General features: G+C 42.9%; 1 long non-coding RNA gene across 1 annotated transcript; it reads left to right on the top strand.

Annotated features, from left to right (window-relative positions):
• The first annotated feature begins 490 nt into the window (after positions 1-490).
• On the top strand, positions 491-5966 carry LOC119385073 (uncharacterized). The gene is made up of 3 exons (XR_005182075.2): positions 491-543; positions 4668-4754; positions 5831-5966. It is a non-coding gene; the product is annotated as an uncharacterized LOC119385073 (long non-coding RNA).
• The last annotated feature ends 3910 nt before the right edge of the window (positions 5967-9876 follow it).

Below are 9876 nucleotides of genomic sequence, written 5' to 3'. Positions count from 1 at the left end.
GGTGTCTACATTGGGTGCCAGAAAATATATGTTTGAAAAACTGTGGCTCTCATACACATAGCTTTAACAACTGTCTGTCGCACCATTGCCACGCGACTTACTCAGCGTGTTTAAAAAACACTGAGAAAAATAATCTTCAGCAACAATAATTTTCGTCAAAGACTCTTCCTTCGTTCGTACGGCATTGAGTTTTGCAGTTTATTGGCCTGCTTACATCCTTATGAGAGAGCGGGTATTTCAGGATGCCCATGACAACATGAAGCTACAAATTCCGGAAGAAGTTATGCTTAATAATATTTTTATCTTGCAGCTGTAGTTTCTTTGTATCTTTGTTTTCTCGCATCTCTGTAATCAGGATTGTCTCCAATATAAACAGTTATATTTACGCTAAGATTGGATAAGCTTTATTGAAGCGCCACAAAAGTTGTAGCATCTGTTCTGTAATCACTGTTTTATTTTTTTCAAATCATCGCAGGAAAAATATCTCATATTATGTCCGCACTGGTGACGCCCCTGATGAGTATTTGTTCAAGGACAAAAATGGTGAATACATTATTTTGCCATGATAAGACTCTACTGTCTGTGCGTGTTTGTGTGTACTTGCGGGCGTTTGTGCGTTATATATATATATATAATCAGCGATCTACTGCAATCTGTTCAGCAGAAGGCAACGCCCTAAAATTATCTTCTAATTTCTTGTTGTTATTGGAGTGGAACGTAGTGAATAGCGGGCATTGTCGGAGTTACAACTGTCACACGCAACTACGCAGAGCGGTGCATGTGTGCGGAGTGGGTGGGGCGAGCTGGCACACATCTCTATTCCTGAGCACGAACATAACCAGAGAGTTGTTTTTGCTCACATTGCTCCAGTTCTATCTCGAGAAGGGCTATAATACCGATCAGTCAATCACTCAATCAATCATCAATTAGTCATAACGTGTCCAGGAACGACCGAATGATCTTAGTACTGTTTCACGCAAAAACGTTTATTAATAATCAGCGATGCAATGAAGGAAGCAACAAGAGGAAATCAAGCGAAGGAAGACGGAAAGTGCAAAAACAGAAAGTCAGGACAACAGGGCAAAGTACATTCGCACACTACAAGAAATTCAGAACAAATACAGATACATTTCAGTTACGGCAGAGCGCAAGGTAGGCTTAACGGTGGGGGAGGCCAAAAGAACGTGTGCACTGTGCGTTGATATGCTAAAGCAGCGCATATCACGGTCAAACGCCGTACAGCTATTCAAAAACAAAGGAAATGTGTGCGTCTTTTTCATTTTTTTTCGTGAATTGCAGCGAGATGCGGGGCTAATGTGCCTCCCTTTCCCATGCGTTCGTGTCCACGCGGTTAGCGCATCGAGCAGACGCGAGCCCTGGAAACGAAAGTAATGTTCTGACGCGTTCGAGCGCTCATTATCCTCGTTTATTCTACCGCGTCCAAGTAAACTTTAATGCGGCAACGGCTCATGATACCTCCACTATACCTCCACTCTCGTGCCCGTAAAAATGTCTCAACTTTCATGCCCGTCCCGCAGAAACAGGCAGTACACCACAGAGAACGCCGACAAAACGCCCATGGCTGCTACATAAAAAAAAATCACAGCATATTCATGGAGTGAATGATGATGAGTGGGCGAAGCTGCGGAGGTTCATCGGTAAACCGTGAATCTTCCGTGAATTCTGCCCAGTACATCATCACCGACGTGAGATCGGGCGCGTTTATACTAAAGGTTCGATGAGTTATGACGACTTGCAGCTCACTTTAATTTTACATGTACGCTGTGAATTTTCATTGTTTAGAAAACCATTGCTTTAGAAAACATCTGGCGTCTTTCGTTAAGCAGCTGGCGTCTTTTCGTTTTGCTTTAGAAACATCTGGCGTTCTTTCGTTTTGCTTTTACAAAACATCTGGCGTCTTTCGTTGGTTTATTTCATCAATCAACGGTGCTTTGAACAAAATTTTTATTGTTTAATCACGCACAGGAGAAATCTCACCAGGCACTACCTTGGAGGTAAACAATGGCTGCAAATGGGAATGAGAGACAGAAGTCGGCTTTTAGCTAACACTTACACTTCTACTTCTACTAACGTTTCCTACTGGAACATGCCAATGGCTGCTAATGGGGAATGAGAGACAGAAGAATTCGGCTTTTAGTTAACGCGCACGCTGCGAATTTTTTATTGTTCAACAACGCACAGGAAAAATCTCCCACCGGCACCACCTTGGAGGTCAAAGCGTAAGACTGGTTACGCACTACGACTACGACTACGAGGGACGAACGGGTGCCGCCTTGAGGAGCTTCGCCCCTAAAACACCTTTTTTTTTTAATTTGTGATGAAACAGCGCGTTACGCGTAGAACTTCAACCAACTCGGAAAAATGAGCTTCAGCCAACCCGCCCAACGTACCATCTTGTTCAGTATGGAAAGCATCGAGATCAAGGAAATGAGTGTAATAAGAATATTGCATCCGGTGGGCAGGTTGCGCACTGGGAGAGGTAGAATGGTACACGAAGATATTTATGATATCTGATTGTCTTGCTCAGAATTCAAAAACCAGTACTACTGAGCGATCCAGGACAGTTTGTCATTTGAAGAGAAATACCTGAGAAGTGCCATTTGTTTGACAGTAAAGTGATGACAATGACAATAATACAACAGTGCTAGAGGAAGATACAGCGTAATTTCCAGCAAAGCAGTGTATATATATGCTTCGAAATTATACATTCGAAAAGCACTGCTGGACTTATGTCATTCTATATTGCCATACGCGCTTCCTTTTCTGAACATGAAAATTTGTAATCACGAACATCAATATACCTCTATAATATTGCCAAGCGCTCTACTTTTTGTCCTTTTTATGCAACTAGTCCTTTGCGCGCTCAATCCTATAAGATTCTAAGATAACCTCAAACGTTCCCAGACAATAGGGCGCGGCTTGCGCAAGGCCGCGGCTACGCGTACAACGGAATAGTTACATAAAAAAGGCAAAAAGAAGCGGGCGTGGCAATAATACAGAGATATATTGACGTTAGTGATTACAAACTTTCCTGTTCAGTTTACGAAAGAGTATACGTTTTTCTTTTACCATTTGAGCAAAGGGAGCTTCCGAATCGAAATAATGTAAGGTTTGCATTCTCACTAATGTCATCATCTGGATCACGACTGAATTCAGAAGGCTCAGATCAATCTTAATCCAGTGATGTGCCAACAGCAGTGCAACGCAGTCGGGATTTCTTTCTTTTTTCGTTTTCTCTTTCTTTTTTTGAGCAGCCAAGGCCTACAACATACTATAAGGTACATAACAGCCACTTCCACAGACAATGTAGGGAACATATTTGAGCTACAGAAACTTGTGTACATATTGGCCTCGGCGTGGTGAAGTAACCGAGGATGTTCCACATAATTACTCTCTGTGTCCTTCTGCTGGTGAATTAACCAGTCAGTCAACTGTTTCGTGTGAGTAAAAAACAACCAGTGATAATCAAGTGATAAGTCCGGTAATCGAACTCGGACCCTCTTCGATAGTTTAAGAGTGCACCGTCATAGAGAAAATCATTTACTTCGTATTAAAGAAAACAAAAGTTTACGCCATGTATCAATGAAACTGCCCACTTTGATTTTCTGCAGAACAAGTTGCAATCTCTTAGATGCATGTATGACTCATGTAAATAAGATACTTGGAATATTCATTTCGTCTTACACAAAACGCGGTCATGCTTCAGGATGCCATAGTGAAATTAGATGAAGTTATTTAGTTAAGTCCTATTGGGCAAAATCGCAAACACACAGAAGAACGACCAGAATAGATTTATTTCGCAACTATAGCTACATTTTCATTTTCGCGTGGCATAAAAAGCGCTGCAGTAGGAAATAGCATGGTGTACACGACTGGACTATAAGCCACACTTAACTGAATCAACATTAATAAATGTTCACTTGATAAATTTGGTTAACGCAGAGACATGTGTCTTGCACCATGCTTCATATGCCTTTCAGAAAAATGCACTGCAGCTTTTACCGCATTTCCGGTAATCTTATTAGGTGTTTGCAATAGTATGAATCATACTAAATTTCTTGCATAAGGGCTACCTCACTACGGTATATAAGTCACAAAGTTTATGACACCACAACTACAGCGTTTGGTGAATGCTTGTAGATCTTCAATGAATGCGCGCAGTGAATGCGTACATGCCTAGACAAGATACAGTTGGATATGATTACGGGCCATAGCAGTCGTTTGACGTCTGGGCGGCACAGCCCATTTTTATGCAGGGTGTTTACTGCAAGCACTCAGAGTGCACAAGAAGATGCATTGCCATAACACAGGGACATATGTAGTGGAGTAGTTCATTGGAAACTCAATATTCACCCTAATAAATAATCTATGTTATTTCTATCAAAACTCACCCAACTGTGCAATGGTTTAAACGCTACTTTCAATATATTAGATTCTGCATACTGTGACGTAGCCAGTAACGTATTAACTTTAGCATATTTTTATGAAACCTGTGCAAGCAGAGAAATATTCGGTTTCACATAATGAAAATCTATTAAATGAATTCAAAGATGACTGACAATGCTATAGTTGTGAAAGACACCCGCTATACATTCATTCCCGAATCTTATGCCAATTGGCATGCGCACCCTTCATATCATTTGCAGGTAACAAGCCTCTTCAAACTGGTAGATACATCTATTCGGACTACAAGGATTGCCTGATTTTAGAAATGCCTTACGGGAACTCGCAAGGTGAGATAGAGGCTGCACTGTGATTAACTCCACCGCATTCGATGTCGACTCATGCTGAACACATGTTTATTGCGATAAACGTTGTCTCAATCTCCCTCCCTTTCTTCCTCTCTCTCTCTGTCTACGGCCTACGGTCGAACTCCTGAATACTGACTGCAAAGCGGGCCAGCTGACGGTCTTATGAGCCTTATCATGAGTTGCTCCGGGCTGATCATGAGCCTGGAGCAGCTAAAACGTAATAAAATCAACAACGGTCAATTTTCTTGTACTGCGATTAATGCGAACTACTTCTCACTACAGAAATGCGCTGAGCAGATGAAAGCGTTAATCAACCAAATCAATGTAATCATATAAGTGAAACCTGCCTTCCGCCACTCTGTGTCAGAAGCTCTGTGAAACACTCGCACGAAAACTTGTTGCTTTATTCTAAGAGCGTACACTATTTGTGACTTTTTAATCTTTCATAAAAGGATACACTAAGTGGAAGCCTCCTTTACGAGGTGATTCGCTGAAACAGTGCACTACGCTTCACTGTCAAAATACAAAAACGCAAAAACAGTTTAACGGACAGCTGAGAACGAAAGGATTGGGCTTATGACCTGAATCAACCTTTGGGACCAATAATAATAGATGCTAGCATCGTACGTGAGTGCATAATAAAAATAATTGCTAGTCCCCCAGCTCTTCATTAGTCTTTTTCCGTCTTTTCGTCTGTCTATGGAGCTTACGCTGCTGCAGGGAACTATAGTTCATGCCGGTAAACGTGTCCACATGCATATGTGCCGCAATGAATAAGTAGTGCATTCGTGGGGACACAAAATAATAATGTGAAGCGTCGAAGAAAAAAAGCTTCGTGTATTTGATGTCTATTAAAGTTCCGATTGCTGAAAGCAGTTGAAATATCAAGTGTAGTTTGCAAGTGAAGTGCCAAGTTACTCTTCCCAAGAACTACACCCACCTTCATCAGGCAGACATAAATTATAGAGATCCTGATACCATTGCTGCTGTTGCATTGTGAATACGCCTGATGCGTTTCCTCCCTTGTCATGTACAGAAGAATCTTTTCTGCTCTACAGAATGCATGTTATGGATATCTTGGGGAGTAAAGGACAACATACCGAAAATCTGCACAGATCAATACGAAGACAACTGCGAAGACTCAAAGCTCTCATACGACGAAGCTACATGCAGCCCCTTCTTTCAGCAAACTAAATAAAGATAAATTGCTTCCTTAAGAGCATCGGTTCTAGCAAATATAGTCTCATTTTTATTATTTGGACGGAATTTCGTTGAACGTTTATGACGTGAGATGTTGCTATTAGGACAACGTGCTATACGCCGCTTAATTTATTGCTATTAGCTTTGTGTCGAGGTCATTTCTTTAGTAGAGCAAGCGACTTTGTTTATTAAAGTAATAGTTCGCAGATCCCACGCCTTGTGGGAATCGGTTTCATGCGAAGCAGACAGCGAGTAGATGTATGCGGTATTTATTGGCTTTGAGCCGACCGTTACGAGGTGGATCGACGTGTCTTTGTAGTGTGGTAGCTGTGTCCGCATCGTGGGCTTACCAGGAACGTCGACAACACCAGCGTTTACAGGGTAGCTTATGGTCTGACGCAACGTCAGCGCTCACGTTAGCGTATACACGTCAGTATTATCGAAACGAACTTCACTTTACGGTGCGATGATGTGAATATCATACGTAACTTTCGTTAGCGTGCTCCTCCGGGTCGAGCAACGCTGCAGTATTGCTTGCTGAATCATAAGGATACAAATGTAGTGTTTATTATACCCTTGTTACACAGACAGACTAAACCTCGGTTAGTGTAACCGCGGTTACGCATAACCGCGGTTCGCTTATGTTACACGGTATGCGAAACCGCGGTTATGCCGCTAACCGCGGTTGTACCCAACCGAGCTTGGCGACCTCGGTTTGACAGTTAACCGAGAAAATGGCGGCCTCCATGGAGGACGTGTGCACGCCGGCGAGCGTTCGTGAAAAACGAATTGGACTGCAAGAACTACGGAAAGCCTGATTAGGCTTTGGGAAAACAATGTGCATCATCTACGGTGCACCTCAAGGAATGTGAAAGTGGACGCGGCAATAACAGCCGAGTGGAACGCCGGACTGCCGCCAGACGCAGAGCCATTCACGCCAAAGCAAGTCCGCTTTAACCGAGGACGCTTGTGCGCTGTGTAACATCTGCGAACCGTGGTTGGCGCTAACCGTGGTTCAACGCGGTCAACCGTGTTTGGTCGTAATTGCGGTTAGCTTGCCTGTGTAACACGGGTATTAGACTGCTATAAAAGCGGAGCCAACGCTGCAACCACAATTTACGTTAACGCGGCGTGACGCCGATATCATAAGTGTACATATGTACTGTTCATTGCTTTGTTATAAAATTAGATAGCCAGCACTACAACCACAACTGACGTTGCACCGACTTTACGCCTGCATAAGGCGTTTTCCAAAGCAGTTTCTAGAGCTGACATGGCTCTGTGGTGGAATACTGTTGTGTTTCGTGTAATCTTTCTCGTGTGTTTTCGTCCTCCCTTGTGGCACTGTTTCAGCAGTATGAATCCGTACCAACTTGCCCAATTGTCATTCCTAAGGTAGAATACCTAACTGCCACGCAGAATGCTTGGGTTCGATTCCTGCTAGGATCCTGATTTTTATTCCTCGCATTCTTCGGGTCAACGCTGCAGATGTCGGTTTCTCTTAGCGCTCTCGCATTTAAAATATTGATGCCTGCTTTTGATGTTCATTGGATACAAACTGTGAATCACCTGTGGCGCGTATACCCGTATACTGCTGCCCGTGGTAAACGTGTATGGGTCACCCATGTCTGGAGGAAAATGTTTGACGACCGTAGGCGACACGATTTTTCACTTTATTCGTGTCATTACCAGACAGTCATATTCGCCAAACCCTCTTACCCTCCCATGCCAATGTTGGTTCTACACCAAGGTAAGGAGCGATCACGAGAACACCCAGACGTAAGCGGTTGATAGATAGATAGATAGATAGATAGATAGATAGATAGATAGATAGATAGATAGATAGATAGATAGATAGATAGATAGATAGATAGATAGATAGATAGATAGATAGATAGATAGATAGATAGATAGATAGATAGATAGATAGATAGATAGATAGATAGATAGATAGATAGATAGATAGATAGATAGATAGATAGATAGATAGATAGATACGCTCAAAGTGCCCTTGGGTTCCCTAGGAAATTCGCATTTAAACAAGTAAAATTTGTGGCAAGATTTCTGTAGAGAACACCAAGGCGACTTGCAAGTGTATTTCAATCAACGTCCTTGCACCTCCTTTCGTGGTGTTTGTGGTTGGTGCGTGTGCTTGGTGGGTCTATCGCATGAAATTGCGGTTTAGTAGGATCTGCCTACTCTGGTCAGTCTGTTGATTCTGGACGCCGTGTCATAGCTACGTGGGTTAGTCCTGCCGATTTGTTTTTTATTAGCGATGCTGCGGACACGTCAGGCGCCATCGAACCATTGCTACTGGCGAGTAATCCATTACGCTGGCATTTTGTTCACGCGCATGTGTGGCTTACACGCATGACGAGTTGGTACGTTTCCAGTGGACCCGAAATAAGTTCCACAACACAATCAAAGAAGCAAATGGTACGCGAAGTGAAGCTACGCTCATCTGATTCCGCGGAAGGAAGGAAAGCCTTGTTCGTTCTTACGCTGGCACAACAATCGTGTGCAAACTATATAGGCTTTATTGTCCTCGGGAGCTGTGATAATGATTGCACGCTTCTCTTTTGTACGTTCGAAAACTAGAAGACGCGGCTAAATGTGGGATTCTGTACAATTTTTGGCCGCCTCACTTTCACCAACCTACACCATAATCTGCGTACGGAAACGTTTTTGCACTTTGCTGTTACTGTAATGTAGCTGACGAAGCGACAAATTTGTGATCTCGGATACCGGTATGTGGATGCCATAAAACTGTTGGCGACGCAGCGGCAGCTGCATGCATACTTCCGAGGGATGCTAAGACCGGTCTGATTTGAGATCGCAATAAAGGTAACGCAAAATGTTTTCTCGGAGCAGTCCCCAAATGAACAAGGTTTTGCTTCGGCTTCATTGTCTCATCGTGTGTACCATGTAGATATGAAAGCCTAAGAGTGATGCTAGTTCTACTGTGTTTCATCGCTTGCGTTCCTCTTTGCACGTCTTAGTTCATTTCACCGTGAATTCTAACCCTTTGCTGTAGTTTTAAATGCTCCCTACCTAATACATCTCTCACACGAGAAAGGTTGATGTCAGTTGTACCGAGTGACACATTTATTGTGGTTAGCTGGTTGCCACACGGCGAAGTCTAACGTCATTAAGCGAAAAGGACTTGTGCAAACAAATGAGCTTACTGAACGCATTCGAATCCGTTTCTGTCGCGAATGAGTGCTCTCGCCGAGCAGTCGCCGTGTACAAACAAGTAAAAAAAGTAAACAATTCAATGCAGCCATTATTGGGGCTTTGTTTTGAAGCGTATTTTTGTATTTATGCCAAACAATTCAACGTATTCCTTATGAAATGTTTTAGTAGCCTCGTCCCTAAAGACATTGTCAGGAGCGCTGCGGGCCATGTCAGGCAATGTGCTCGATAGTAGCAGTCGGGCTGAAGTGCAGCCTGCGTACCACGTATGGGCCAACGCACTCTGACAGGCATGTGTTGTAAACAATTTTACTAATACTTGGTGTGCATAATAACCATTTTTACACGAGCTGTGACTTTTTTGTTCAGAGGGGGAGTGTTAAACGCACGAAAAAGAAAAGAAAACTGCAGAGGAAAAATGCATGCTAAAAAACTGGATGTGCAAACACAGATACAAGAGAAAGGGCAAGACACCACAAACGGCGACTAACAACTTTCAAGTGCCTTGATTTCTCTCTTGTGTCCGTGTTTCCACACCCATTGTTTTAGCATGAATACGTACCAACTAGCTCAGCTCTTTGTTTTTCTATAATATACAGCAGGTAAAGTAAGTTAAATAGAACCTGAGTATACAATTTTACCTGTTACATTGCGGAACTGATCATGATCATTGACATCCACAATGTCTGCGGGAAAGAAGATCATGCTTCAG

The sequence above is a fragment of the Rhipicephalus sanguineus genome, chromosome 3 (genome assembly GCF_013339695.2).
Source record: "Rhipicephalus sanguineus isolate Rsan-2018 chromosome 3, BIME_Rsan_1.4, whole genome shotgun sequence".
Lineage (NCBI taxonomy): Eukaryota > Metazoa > Arthropoda > Arachnida > Ixodida > Ixodidae > Rhipicephalus > Rhipicephalus sanguineus.
This window is presented reverse-complemented; position numbering and strand designations above follow the sequence as displayed.